Genomic DNA, 14242 nt, shown 5'->3' with positions numbered 1-14242 from the left:
CTTTTTCTATCCACAACAAGGGAAATAAACAGCCAAAGAGCTTGCTATTTTCTGATACCATTATATCATAGCTAATAAATTATTATTTGACTGAGACATCTTAACTAACCATACTTTCAAAACAAGGCCCCTTCCAAAAAATGAAATAAGAAAACGTAATCAAAACACAGAAATGAAAAATCAGCTCACAACAGAGACTTGGAACAGCACATCTAAGGATGGAAGAAGTTATTCTCTGATCTTGGCCCCATGCTGGCTGATGTCCAATGCAGAGAAGCATATTCTGGGATCCTGCCAAGCCATAGGTCACCTGGTCCTCCATCCATGCAGACTCTCTTGGTATGAAAGGGAGTCTAGACCTAGGCAGGTCCACCTCAGACAGGCCAAAGATATTTTAAACAGAATGTCCAGCCACTGACAGAGGTGAGTCTTTTACACATATAACTAACTGTTGTTACAGAATAAATTTTTTTCTTTCATTAAGTATTTGCTGTATGTCTATATGTACCAGTCACTATGTAAAGTTCTAAGGATGTTAGATGTGAATGAGGCAGTCCCAGCTGACAAGAAATTCACATCTTGTGTAGAATCTAGATATATCAAATTTCTGGTGAAGAGGAGAAGAGAGACTCTAATATCCATCTATGATCGGCACATCATTATACAATATCCTTAGTACCCAGGACAGTTTCTTGCAAACAACTGACACAAAATTGTTGACTGAATACAAGAACTCAAGGATATGACCAGGATGATGCTAACAAACAAGATTGAAATTACCTGTAAGTGGGAGATCTTCAAAACGCAAAGTCTCAAGTTTTAGTTAATGAAAGGAATGCAATTTAAAAATTGCTATAAATATAATTAAAGTTTTCCGAAATTCATGATAAAGCTGTGATTTGAATTTGTGCACCCTGGCTCCAGAGATTTTTGTGCTTAACTACTATACTATGCCACCTTTATGAGCAAAGCAGAACAGAAAAGGAGGACACAGGTTAAATTATTTCTACAGCTGCACTTATTAAAATAATAATAATAATAAACCAGTCCAAAAATGCAAACTGAAAACCCTTAGAAGCCAAACATACAGCCTGAACTACATCTATTCATTTATTCAACAAATATTCATTGTGCTTCCCTGAGCCAGGCTTTCTTCTGAGCATCGTGGTTTTCAGGTAAAAAAACATTAAACCATTGCCCTCATGGTCTATTTTCTGCATCGGATTGACTACCTCCAAATACACCTATGATTTACTTATTTATTAAGCTTATTGTCTCCTTTTAACAGAATGTAAATTCTATGAGGACATAAAATTTTATATTTTGCTCCCTGAGAAAAACTGTCAGAACAGTGATTGGAACAAGGCAATAAACATTTGTAGAATGAATGATTCGTGGAATTTACTTTTTAGTGGGGGACAGTGTAGGGTTTTAAAATTAAATAATACTTAGGAATATGTGCAGGGCAACATCATAAATTTACTATGCCCCATTTCTCTAAAATACAGCAGAATGAAAGTATTAGTTGCTCTGTCATGTCTGACTCTTTGCGACACCATGGACTGTAGCCCAGCAGGCTCCTCTGTCCATGGAATTCTCCAGGCAAGAACTCTCCAAGAGTGGGTTGCCAGTTTCTATCCATGGGATCTTCCTGATCCAGTGATCAAACCAACAGCAAAGATGAATCTTAATTACTATTGGATTTAGAAGGACATTATAAGTTTTAAGCAAGATGTGAAAACACGTTGGAATCCTGGGAAGACTGTTGTCCCTAAAATAAAGTCTGTTCCTGAATGCGTTCTATTTTAAAGTATCAGGGAGATAAATCTGAATGTGTACTTAATATTTTCAGTGTTACTCCAGCAAGTCAATAAATGATACAGATAATGCAAACACCAGGAATTCTGCCAGATGATCAAAACCCCACACTGGCTAACATCTGCACTATTTAACATATTCTATCCCTATATTTGTCTTCCTTCTTCCAGCAACCCTTTATCTTTTTCTTTTTTTATTACAAAGAAGTCCCACCTTTTTGCTGAGGGTATACAAATCCCTTTGCTCAGAAGGAAAAGAGCTCTCCCTTTTCTTGGGTGATAGATATGCCTCTTCCACAGCTCCCAGTTTTCTCTTCTACCAGTGCTTTCCATGTTGGTTAAAGCATTTGTAGAGACAGCTGATGAGTCTGTTAAAGTTGTGCAGTTCATCAATGAACATCCTACTTCTAATCATTCTCTTCTTTTGGATACAACACTGCAATTAATTCTCCTTCCAGCCTCAAAACCCTATGGGGCCCTTGATCAGTTCTTTGGGGTGATTTTCAAAGTTGCCTAGGATCCCGATATTGTCATATACCACAAGCATGGCCCTCTTCTCGTTCCAATGGTCAGCCACTTTGGGGGCAGGAGGGTGACCCTTACGTGGAACAATCTGGGAACACCCAGAGAGAAGCTTCTGCAGGCCAGAGGCACTGATCCTATAGGTTACAGCCTGCCACCCAAGAGAGGTTCCCTGCCATTGTTCTCATCTCTCCCCTACAACAGCTTACCACAGCAGCACAGGACGGAGGGCCAAACGTGGCCTTCAAGGAGATAACAGAACCTTCCCCACTGGGGGTCACATGGGTACCAGGTGCAAGCAGCCATCTTGGGCTTTACTGCAGCAGCTCCTTATCTGGTAAACATTTTGGGGAATTCCCTGGTGGTCTAGTGGTTAGGACTCTGTGCTTCCAGTGCAGGGGGTATTGATTTGATCCCTGGTTGGGGAAGTAACATCCCACAAGCCTGTGCAGCATGGCCAAATAAACAAACAAAATTCCCTTCCCAGCCTTAACTAAACATTAATCTATTTTCTGTCTCCATAGATTTCCCTATTCTGGATTTTAATTTTGAATAGAAGTGTAAATATGTGCTCTTTTGTGACTGACTCCATTCAGGTTAGGATATTATCAAGGTTAATTCAAGTTATAGCATGTTTCAGTGCTTTATTTTTATTTTTTGGCCAAATAATATTTCATTGTATGGATATACATCCTTTTGTTCATCCATTCGTCTGTCTGATGAATATTTAAGTTGTTTCCACCTTTGGGCTATGGATAATGCTGCTATGCACATTCATATACAAGGTTTTGTGTGAACATGTGCTTTGTTTTCTCTTGGATATATTCTAGAAGTAGAATTGTTAGGGCATGTGGTAACTATGTTTAATCAGTTAAGAAACTATTTTCCAAAGCAGCCACATTTCACATTCCCACTGGCAATTCCATTTCTAACTGATTGTTGTATATGGTGTGAGTTAAGGTTCCAATTGCATTTCTTTGTATGTCATCCCATTGTCCTAGCACCATTTTTTGGAAAGACTATTCTTTCCCCACTGAGTAATCATTGGCATCTGTGTTAATCATTTCATCATGGAGGTACTGATTTCTGAACTCTCAATTCTACTCCACCGATCTGTGGTAGCCCTCCTTATCTTCAAGGGATACATTTGCTCCAAGACCCACAATGAATGCCTGAAACCATGTGCTGTACTTGGTTGCTCAGTCATGTCTGACTCAGGTTGTGACCCTGTGAACTGTAGCCCACCATGGATAGTACCAAATCCTATATATACTATGATTTTTTCCTATACTTACATACCTATGGTAAATGTTAATTTATAAATTAGGCACAGTAAGAGATTAACAACAATAATAATCAAATAGAATAAGAGTATTTAACAATATACTCTATTGTTCATACCACGTGAATGTGGTCTCTGAAAATATTTTATTACGCAAATTTAATGCCTTTTTCATCTAAACTAAATATATATCATGCACTCTGGCCACAACTTTTGCAGTTTGAGGTACAGCAGCAAAACTAGCATGAATTTCTTTTCTCTTCCTCATAATTTCATGGACAGAAGACTTGTTTTTACTGTATATCTTAGCAGCTTCAGCATATGATTTTTTCCTTTCCTAATTAAATTGAGAATTTTCACCTTTCCAGTTGAAGTATATCTTAGGCATATCCAAACTGCCAGCATCACTACTCTTGCTCTTTGAGGCCATTATTAAGTACAGTGACTCCTGAGAGTCCCTTGGACTGCAAGGAGATCCAACCAGTCCATCCTAAAGGAGATCAGTCCTGGGTGTTCTTTGGAAGGACTGATGTTGAAGCTGAAACTCTGATACTTTGGCCACCTCATGCGAAGAGTTGACTCATTGGAAAAGACCCTGATGCTGGGAGGGATTGGGGGCAGGAGGAGAAGGGGATGACAGAGGATGAGATGGCTGGATGGTATCACTGACTCGATGCACATGAGTTTGGGTAAACTCTGGGAGTTGGTGATGGACAGGGAGGCCTGGCGTGCTGCAATTCATGGGGTCGCAAAGAGTCGACATGACTGAGCAACTGAACTGAAGGGTTCCCTGAACACAAGCACTATGATACCACAACAGGCTGATAACCACGGCAGTGACGAAGTGACTAACAGGCGGGATAAACTAGAATAAGGGATGATTCATATCTCAGGTGGGATGAAATAAAATGTTGTGAGATTCCATCATGCTACTAAGAATGGCTCATGATTTTAAAATTATGAATTGTTTATTATGGAATTTTTCCATTTATTATTTTCAGACTGTGGTTGACTACAGGTTAACTAAAACTATAGAAAATGAAAACAGGGATGAGGGGAGGCCACTGTATATGTTTGTTATCAGGCTAGTAGTATTAGGTTTGGAGAAGGCAATGGCAAGCCACTCCAGTACTCTTGCCTAGAAAATCCCATGGATGGAGGAGCCTGGTAGGCTGCAGTCCATGGGGTCGCTAAGAGTCAGACATGACTAAGCAACTTCACTTTCACTTTTCACTTTCACACATTGGAGAATGAAATGGTAACCCACTCCAGTGTCCTTGCCTGGAGAATCCCAGGGACGGGGGAGCCTGGTGGGCTGCCGTCTATGGGGTCGCACAGAGTCGGACACGACTGAAGCGACTTAGCAGTAGCAGCAGTATTAGGTTGTTTTTGTTACCATTTTTTGTAGTAACCTTTGAAGTCAGAAAGTGTGAGTCCTCTAATCCTCCATTTCAGGACTTTTGTTTCTGCTATTTTTGGCCCCTTTAATTTCATATTAATTTTAGAATGAGTCAATTTTTATACTGGTCAACTTCTATAAAAAAAATCAGCTCAGAATCAGATATTGGCACAAAACAGACACAAGGATCAATGCAGCAGAAAAGCGAACCCACAGAATAAACCCACATACCTATGGTCAATTAATCTTCAACAAAGGAGGCTACACAATGGAGAGAATGGTCTCTTCAGCAACTGGTGTTGGGAAAGTTGGACAGCCGCATGTAAATCAATGAAATTAGAACATATTCTCACAACATACACAAAAATAAACTCAAAATGGCTTACATACGTAAATATAAGACTTAACACTATAAAACTCCTAGAAGAGAACATGGACAAAATATTCTTTAACGTAAATCATACCAATGTTTTCTTAAGTCAGTCTTCCAAGGCAACAGAAATAAAAGCAAAAACAAACAATGGAACCTACTCAAGCTTCCAAGCCTTTGTACAGTAAAAGGAAAACACAAACAAATGAAAAGACAACCTACAGACTAGAAGAAAATATTTGCAAATGATGTGACCAACAAGGGCTTAATTTTCAAAATATACAAATAGCTCATACAATTCAATAATATCAACAAAAAAAAACAAACACCACTATCAAAAAATGGGCAGAAGACCTAAATAGACAGTTCTCCAAAGAAGACATGTGTATGGCCAACAGGCACAGAAAAAGATGGTCAACGTTGCTAATTATTAGAGAAATGCAAATCAAAAGCACAGTGAGGTACCACCTCACACCAATCAGAATGGCCATCATTAAAAATTTACAATAAACAAATGCTGGAGATGATATGGAGAAAATGTAAATCCCCTACACTATTGGTGGGAATGTAAATTGATACAGCCACTATGGAAACAGTATGAAGTTTCCTCAGAAAACTAATGATTGAGTTTTGATATGATACAGCAATTCCACTCCCGGGCATACATTGGAGAAAACCATAATTCAAAGATATATGCACCCCACTGTTCATTGCAAGCACTCTTAACAATAGCCAATACATGGAAGCAACCTAAATGTCCATCAACAGATGAATGGATAAAGAAGATGTGGTACATATCAGTTCAGTTCAGTCGCTCAGTCGTGTCCGACTCTCCGCGACCCCATGAATCACAGCACGCCAGGCCTCCCTGTCCATCACCAACTCCCGGAGTTCACTCAAACTCATGTCCACAGAGTCGGTGATGCCATCCAGCCATCTCATTCTCCGTCGTCCCCTTCTCCTCCCGCCCCCAACCTTTCCCAGCATCAGAGTCTTTTCCAGTGAGTCAACTCGTCGCATGAGGTGGCCAAAGTATTGGAGTTTCAGCTTGAGCATCAGTCCCTCCAATGAACATCTAGGATTGATCTCCTTTAGAATGGACTGGTTGGATCTCCTTGCAGTATAAGGGACTCTCAAGAGTCTTCTCCAACACCACAGTTCAAAAGCATCGATTCTTCGGCGGTCAGCCTTCTTCACAGTCCAACTCTCACATCCATACATGACCACGGGAAAAACCATTGCCTTGACTAGACGGACCTTGGTCGGCAAAGTAATGTCTCTGCTTTTTAATATACTATCAAGGTTGGTCATAACTTTCCTTCCAAGGAGCAAGCGTCTTTTAATTTCATGGCTGCAATCAGCATCTGCAGTGATTTTGGAGCCCAAAAAAACAAAGTCTGACACTGTTTCCACTGTTTTTCCATCTATTTCCCATGAAGTGATGGGACCAGATGCCATGATCTTTGTTTTCTGAATGTTGAGCTTCAAACCAACCTTTTCACTCTCCTCTTTCACTTTCATCAAGAGGCTTTTGAGTTCCTCTTCACTTTCTGCCATAAGGGTAGTGTCATCTGCATATCTGAGGTTATTGATATTTCTCCCAGCAATCTTGATTCCAGCTTGTGCTTCTTCCAGCCCAGCGTTCCTCATGATGTACTCTGCATATACACACTGAAATATTACTCAGCCATAAAAAGATAAATAATGCCATTTGTAGCAACATGGATGGATCTAAATATTATCATACTAAGTGCAATGACAGAAAGAGAAAGACAAATACCATATGATATCACATGTATGTGGAATCTAAAATATGACACAAGCGATCTTATCTATGAAATAGAAATAGACTCACAGACATAAAGAACAGACTTGAGATTTACCAAGGAAAAGAGGGAGTGAGTGAGGGATGGATTGGCAGTTTGGGATCAGCAGAGGCAAGCTATTATATCTAGAATGGGTAAACAACAAAGCCCTATTGTATAGCACAGGGAACTATATTCAATATCTTGTGATAAACCATAATGGAAAAGAATATGAAACATAATGTATATACATGAATAACTGAATCACTTTGCTGCATGGCAGATATTAATAAAACATTGTTAATCAACTATACTTGAATAAAGGAAATTTTTTTTAAAAAGAAAGAAATGCTAAAGTCCTGTTTCTCCTGTAAAGAAAGCCCTCCAGCTAGGAATTCAGAGGAGAGAGATCCCTGTCTTCTGGCTACAACAGTCTGGCATGAACTCTCTGCCTCACTGAGCTGGGAGAGGAGAAGGAGAGTGTGGTCCTGGTTCACCTTTCTTACCAAATTTTTGTTGATTTTCTTTAACAGATGTTTCTTCATTTGCTGTTCATTCTTAGGACCATTTCCAGAGGATTTCATATTTTTAAAAATAATTTTCAACAGTTTCTCTGTGAAGCAACTCATCAGATATCCTTTAATGTAAGAATTCCAGCAAACCTTTATTTTAATGAGTTTATTCATTACTCACTTATAGCAGAATGGCTATGGAGTATACGCTGTCCATTCATTAATTCCAAATAGGTTTGTATCAACTAGTAACATGATGTGAGATCAACGATTAATAGTAGCAAGAAGCATATGTTGAAACTGTGCTTACCCTGGTGAGATCACAGGCAGTAAGAGAAAACAGCCCATAGAAGGTGTGGTTTTATGCGTGATTAGATAGACACCTGGGAAGGGCACAAAACGCACTCCCAACACACAGAGACTGAACCAGAACTGTGTCTGAGTGTCTCCTGTGGAGGTACGAGTCAGCAGAGGCCTGCTGCAGGGGCTCTGGGTGCAGCAGACCTGCGTATGGCATAAGCACTCTTGGAGGAGGTTGCCATTAACCCCACCATAGAATAACCAAAACTTACACAGGACTGAGGAAACAGACTCTTGGAGAGCACAAACAAAACCTTGTGCACACCAGGATCCAGGAGAAAGGAGAAGTGACCCCACAAGAAACTGACCCAGACGTGCCCATGAGTGTCCAGGAGTATCCAGTGGAGGTGGGAGTCATCAGTGGCCTGCTGCAGGGTCGGAGGCACTGAGTGCAACAGTGTGGGCATGGGGCCTTTTGAAGGAGGTCGCCGTTATCTTCATTACCTCCACCATAGTTTGGCCTCAGCTCAAGCAACATGAAGGGGACACAGCTCCACCCTTCAACAGAAAATTGGATTAAAGATTTAATGAGCATGGCCCCGACCATCAGAACAAGACCCAGTTTTCCCCCTCAATCAGTCTCTCCCATCAGGAAGCTTCCATAAGCCTCTTATCCTTATCCATCAGAAAGCAGACAGAATAAAAACCACAATCACAGAAAACTAACCAAACTGATCACATTGACCACAGCCTTCTCTAGCTCAGTGAAACTATGAGCCATGCCATGTAGGGCCACCCAAGATGGACAGGTCATGGCAGAGAGTTTTGACAAAACATGGTTCACTCGAGAAGGGAGTGGCAAACCATTTCAGTATTTTTGCCTTTAGAACCCCATGAACAGTATGAAAGGGCAAAAAGGTGTGACACTGAAAGATGAATTCCCCAGGTCAGTAGGTGCCCAATACATTACTGGAGAAGAATGGAGAAATAACTCCAGAAAGAATGAAGAGATGGAACCAAAGCAAAAACAATACCCAGTTGTGGATGTGACTGGTGATGGAAGTAAAGTTAGATGCTGTAAAGAGAAATAATGCATAGGAACCTGGAATGCTAGGCCCATGAGTCCGGGCAAATTGGAAATGGTCAGACAGGAGATGGCAAGAGTGAACAACAACATTCTAGGAATCAGTGAACTAAAATGGACTGGAAAGGGTGAATTTAACTCAGATGACCATTATATCTATTACTGTGGTCAAGAATCCCTTAGAAGAAATGGAGTAGCCATCATGGTCAACAAGAGTCCGAAATGCAGTACTTGGATGCAGACTCAAAAATGACAGAATGATCTTTGTTCGTTTCCAAGGCAAACCATTCAACATCATAGTAATCCAAGTCTAAGTCCTGACCAGTAATGCTGAAGAAGCTAAACAGTTCTACGAAGACCTACAAGACCTTTTAGAACTAACACCAAAAAAAAAAAAAGATGTCCTCTTCATTATGGGGGACTGGAATGCAGAAGTAAGAAGTCAAGAGATACATGGAGTAACAGGTAAATTTGGCCTTGGAGTACAAAATGAAGCAGGGCAAAGGCTAACAAAGTTTTGCCAAGAGAACACATTGGTCATAGCAAACACCCTCTTCAAACAACACAAGTGAAGACTCTACACATGGACATCACCAGATGGTCAATACTGAAATCAGATTGATTATATTCTTTGCAGCCAAAGATGGAGAAGCTCTATACAGTCAGCAAAAACAAGACCGGAAGCTGACTGTGGTTCAGATCATGAACTTCTTATTGCCAAATTCAGACTTAAATTGAAGAAAGTAGGAAAAAACACTAGACCATTCAGGTTTGATCTAAATAAAATCTCTTAAGATTATGCACTGGAAATGAGAAATAGATTCAAGGGATTAGATCTGATAGAGTGCCTCGAGAACTATGGATGGAGGTTCATGACATCGTACAGAAGGCAGTAATCAAGACCATCCCCAAGAAAAAGAAATGCAAAAAGGCAAAATGGTTGTCTGAGGAGGCCTTATAAATAGCCGAGAAAAGAAGAGAAGCTAAAGACAAAGGAGAAAAGGAAAGATAGACCCATTTGAAGGAAGAGTTCCAAAGAATAGCAAGGAAAGGCAAGAAAGCCTTCCTCAGTGATCAATGCAAAGAAATAAAGGAAAATAATTGAATGGGAAAGACAAGAGATCTCTTCAAGAAAATCAGACATACCAAGGGAACATTTCATGCAAAGATGGGCACAATAAAGGACAGAAATGATATGGACCTAACAGAAGCAGAAGATATGAAGAAGAGGTGGCAAGAATACACAGAAGAACGATACAAAAAAGATCAAGACCCAGATAACCAGAATGGTGTGATCACTCACCTAGACCCAGACATCCTGGAATATGAAGTCAAGTGGGGCTTAGGAAGCATCACTATGAACAAAGCTAGTGGAGGTGATAGAATTCCAGTTGAGCTATTTCAAATCTTAAAAAATGATGCTGTGAAAGTGCTGCAATCAATATGCCAGAATTTAGAAAACACAGCAATGCCACAGGAATGGAAAAGGTCAGTTTTCATTCCAATCCCAAAGAAAGGCAATGCCAAAGAATATTCAAACTACTGCACAATTGCACTCATCTCACATGTTAGTACGGAGAAGGCAATGGCAAGCCACTCCAGTACTCAGTTCAGTTCAGTTCAGTTCAGTCGCTCAGTCGTGTCCGACTCTCCGCGACCCCATGAATCACAGCACGCCAGGCCTCCCTGTCCATCACCAACTCCCGGAGTACATTCAAACTCATGTCCACAGAGTCGGTGATGCCATCCAGCCATCTCATTCTCCGTCGTCCCCTTCTCCTCCCGCCCCCAACCTTTCCCAGCATCAGAGTCTTTTCCAGTGAGTCAACTCGTCGCATGAGGTGGCCAAAGTATTGGAGTTTCAGCTTTAGCATCAGTCCCTCCAATGAACATCCAGGATTGATCTCCTTTAGAATGGACTGGTTGGATCTCCTTGCAGTATAAGGGACTCTGAAGAGTCTTCTCCAACACCACAGTTCAAAAGCATCGATTCTTCGGCGATCAGCCTTCTTCACAGTCCAACTCTCACATCCATACATGACCACGGGAAAAACCATTGCCTTGACTAGATGGACCTTGGTTGGCAAAGTAATGTCTCTGCTTTTTAATATACTATCAAGGTTGGTCATAACTTTCCTTCCAAGGAGCAAGCGTCTTTTAATTTCATGGCTGCAATCAGCATCTGCAGTGATTTTGGAGCCCAAAAAAACAAAGTCTGACACTGTTTCCACTGTTTTTCCATCTATTTCCCATGAAGTGATGGGACCAGATGCCATGATCTTTGTTTTCTGAATGTTGAGCTTCAAACCAACCTTTTCACTCTCCTCTTTCACTTTCATCAAGAGGCTTTTGAGTTCCTCTTCACTTTCTGCCATAAGGGTAGTGTCATCTGCATATCTGAGGTTATTGATATTTCTCCCAGCAATCTTGATTCCAGCTTGTGCTTCTTCCAGCCCAGCGCTCCTCATGATGTACTCTGCATATAAGTTAAATAAGCAAGGTGACAATATACAACCTTGACGTACACCTTTTCCTATTTGGAACCAGTCTGTTGTTCCATGTCCAGTTCTAACTGTTGCTTCCTGACCTGCATACAGGTTTCTCAAGAGGCAGGTCAGGTGGTCTGGGATTCCCATCTCTTTCAGAATGTTCCACAGTTTATTGTGATCCACACAGTCAAAGGCTTTGGCATAGTCAATGAAGCAGAAATAGATGTTTTTCTGGAACTCTCTTGCTTTCTCCATGATCCAGCGGATGTTGGCAATTTGCCTAGAAAATCCCATGGATGGAGGAGCCTGGTAGGCTGCAGTCCGTGGGGTCGCTAAGGGTCGGACACGACTGAGCGACTTCACTTTTCACTTTCACACATTGGAGAAGGAAATGGCAACCCACTCCAGTGTTCTTGCCTGGAGAATCCCAGGGACAGGGGAGCCTGGTGGGCTTCCGTCTATGGGGTCACACAGAGTCGGACACGACTGAAGTGACTTAGCAGCAGCAGCACATGTTAGTAAAGCCATGCTCAAGATTCTCCAAGCCAGGCTTCAATAGTATGTGAACCGTGAACTTCCAGATGTTCAAGCTGGATTTAGAAAGGGCAGAGGAACCAGAGATCAAGTTGCCAACATCCTCAGGATCATCAAAAAAGCAAGAGAGTTTCAGGAAAGCATCTATTTCTGCTTTATTGACTATGCCAAAACCTTTGACTGTATGGATCACAACAAACTGTGGAAAATTCTGAAAGAGATGGGAATACTAGACCACCTGACATTCCCCTTGAGAAATCTGTATGCAGGTCAGGAAGCAACAGTTAGAACTGGTCATGGAAGAACAGAATCTCCCTAAATGAGGAAAGAAGTACATCAAGGATGTATATTGTCACCCTGATTATTTAACTTATATGCAGAGTACATCATGCGAAATGCTGGGCTGGATGAAGCACAAGCTGGAATCAAGATTTCCGGGAGAAATATCAATAACCTCAGATATGCAGATGATCCACCCTTACGGCAGAAAGTGAAGAGGAACTAAAGAGCCTCTTGATGAAAGTGAAAGAGGAGAGTGAAAAGGTTGGCTTAAAGCTCAGCATTCAGAAAACTAAGATCATGGCATCCAGTCCCATCACTTCATGGCAAATAGATGAGGAAACGATGGAAACAGTGAGACTTTATTTTCCTGGGCTCCAAAATCACTGCAGATGGTGACTGCAGCCATGACATTAAAAGACACTTGCTCCTTGGAAGGAAAACTGTGACTTATCTAGATAGCATATTAAAAAGCAGAGACATTACTTTACCAACAAAGTCCATCTAATCAAAGCTATGGTTTTTCCAGTAGTCATGTATGGATGTGAGAGTTGAACTATAAAGAAGGCTGAGTGCTGAAGAATTGATGCTTTTGAACTGTGATGTTGGAGAAGACTCTTGAGAGTCTCTTGGACTGCAAGGAGATATAACCAGTCCATCCTAAAGGAAATCAGCCCTGAATATTCATTGGAAGGACTGATGCTGAAGCTGAAACTCCAATACTTTGGCCACCTGATGCAAAGAACCAACTCATTGGAAATGATCCTGATGCTGGGAAAGATTGAAGGCAGGAGGAGAAGGGGACAACAGAGGATGAACTGGCTGGATGGCATCACCGATGAACATGAGTTTGAGTTTGTGATGGACAAGGAAGCCTGGCATGCTGCAATCCATGGAGTCACAAAGAGTCAGAGACAACTGAGCGACTGAACTGAACTGAGATAGACATCACGCGTGTGTGCTCAGTCGCTTCAATCATATCCAGCTCTTTGGGACCCCATCGACTGTAGCCCACCAGGCTTCTCTGTCCACAGGAATCTCCAGGCAAGAATACTGGAGTGGGTTTCCATGCCCTCCTCCAGGGGAGCTTATCCACCCAGGAATCGAACCCACATCTCTAGCGTCTTCTGCATTGCAGGCTGATTCTTTACTGCTGAGCCACCGGGGAAGCCCAGATAGACAACATACGGTAACACAAACAATTAAACTTTTAAAACTCAACATGTTGTATGGCCTCAAAGAAGCTGTGAACCAATTAGTCTCTTTACCTTTCAGAAACAGTTTGGTAAACAGAACCTTAATTCAAACTCAGCTTGATTTCTGTGCTGAAAATAAGATGTGGGCAATATAAAACAGGAGACGTTGAATAAGTCTCATCTGTGTTTTAAAAGCTAAATGCTTGGAAAAGCTCTAGTCATTTGCAACAATCACGTTTACATCTACATTGATGAAAATGAGGTACTGCTAAATCTCAGAATCATTCTCAGCTCTGGAAGGCATTTCATATTATCTAAAGTCTTAACAGAGGTGTTGAGAAAGCACCTGATGTGACACGGTGAATATTAAGAACAGAGTTCTTTTGTTTGCAGTTGTGCCTTTTCTTTGATGCTAAAACTTGGCATCCAAGAATTACCAATGATTGAAATAGAAGAACCTATGTTTTCTAAAGATATTTCAGGAAGAAGAGATGTGTTGTGCTCAACACAACACATTATTTGTTAATTAATTATTAACAAATTATTTGTTTTGACTCTAGAGGTTCCTACTCCCCAGTGGACTTTAAAAAATCATTTCCATAATGCTTTTAGAACTTCCTAGCAGAAAATATGGGAGCAGCAGGGGACTGACA

General features: G+C 41.0%; 1 pseudogene; it reads right to left on the bottom strand.

Moving 5' to 3' along the window:
* Window positions 1-2133: 2133 nt before the first annotated feature.
* LOC148777330 (large ribosomal subunit protein mL51 pseudogene) lies at window positions 2134-2518 on the bottom strand (annotated as a pseudogene).
* Between the last annotated feature and the right edge of the window lie 11724 nt (window positions 2519-14242).

Source organism: Moschus berezovskii, chromosome 7 (assembly GCF_049115385.1).
Source record: "Moschus berezovskii isolate FMDL1 chromosome 7, NW_MosBer_1.0, whole genome shotgun sequence".
Lineage (NCBI taxonomy): Eukaryota > Metazoa > Chordata > Mammalia > Artiodactyla > Moschidae > Moschus > Moschus berezovskii.
Note: the sequence above shows the minus strand (reverse complement) of the source record. Positions and strands in the feature narration are given on the sequence as shown.